Raw genomic sequence first — 1587 nt, forward strand, 5'->3', positions numbered from 1 at the left:
AACGAAAACTATACAACGGCTTATAGAATTTCACAAAAGTCATTAAAGATATCAGTATGCGATCTAGATATTTTCTTGCTTGATTAATTTGATGTCGCTTACGTAATTTCTAAAGTGGCTATTAAAGTGATTGATAAATGCGGAAAAAATTTATACACTTTTTCAGATGTGGGACTGTTTGTTATGGGCTCTAGTTAGTCGTAAAGTTGCACGATGCATATAACTGATTGGTTATATATTTTTAACTTCACGTAGTTATAGTAATGGGCCAAAAATCGAAAATGAACATTTTTGCGTATTTTCACGTTTTGAAGGTTTATGAACATTTTGGCATACCTCAGAAAAAATATATGTGTGTTTAGTGTGTCCGCAATTTTTCGTCCACGTTTTCAGGCGCACGAATCAACTGATTTATATTCTAAATGCATTGTATCAATGCAAGTAAAATGATGAAAACATAAACTTCTCCTTCGGGAAGTTAATAATATCTGAATCATTCTAATCGGATGCTCCGCTTTGAATTTTTTCAATGGTATATTAAAAGTTGTAAGTAAATATTTCTTGCAGGTGGTTTAGCAAGGCAAAAAATCTGATAAGCGTGATTGAATAAATGCCATAATAAATTAGTTTTCCAAGTCGCATAACAGTTGTACGATTTTTATCTCTCATATGTACATTTATAAATGGCAAAATACGATTGTTAGAGCAAATTTCAAAACACAAATTCATCAGTATAATAGACGACGATATTTTGTGTGCTAATCAAACAGTCAGATTTCGCATGACGGTTTCCCGAGGAAATACAATTAGTCATTCCGTCGGTTCCGAGTCGTGTGTGGCGGCTTCACAGATTCTCTTTTGTAACGCATATGCCCCGGACAAACATAATACAGGCAGCAAGCAGCTCCCCTGCACACGTCAAACGATCGCAGGCGGCGGCAACCGCGTTCAACGCGGCGGCAGTTTAAATCTGCTGCAACATGGAATTGACCTAATTACTCGACTAATGTCTCAATTTTCAAAATGGATAGAATACCGTACATGAAACGTAGAATGATCATCATCTGTAAGAGGATAACAAAATAAGTGATAGGTTGAAACGTGATCTAGACCTTGTAGGTGCATGCTTTTGGTTCAATTTGCAATTAATAATAAATGAAAAATAATACAATAGATATAGATGATGATAGTTTTGTCGATATTGATACATATTTTGAAGTATTTTGCAGTCCAATCGTCGAATTAAAAAGATTAAAACAGAAATTTTGTTTATTCTATTAAACGTTTCGACACTTAATGTGAGTCCTGGTCATATATTATCAAAAGATTAAAAACACTTAATGTGAGTCATCATCCAATAATCTAAAACCCATTACATAAATAGCAATAGTTTATATCAAATATAAATATAAAAATGAGGAAATATATACATACCACACCAGGTAAAAACACAAAAATGTATAAATTTTATTAAACAATAAACTTGTGCAAAAGAAAATCATAACTAATAATATTAATGACGAGAAAAATTAAAGAACATATATTGCCCTCCTAGTACTACGTGTTGTTCGCTCGGAGTGCATAGTA

This window comes from Ctenocephalides felis, unplaced genomic scaffold (assembly GCF_003426905.1).
Source record: "Ctenocephalides felis isolate EL2017-DRISC unplaced genomic scaffold, ASM342690v1 CF-g0.4_SCAFFOLD_00845, whole genome shotgun sequence".
NCBI lineage: Eukaryota > Metazoa > Arthropoda > Insecta > Siphonaptera > Pulicidae > Ctenocephalides > Ctenocephalides felis.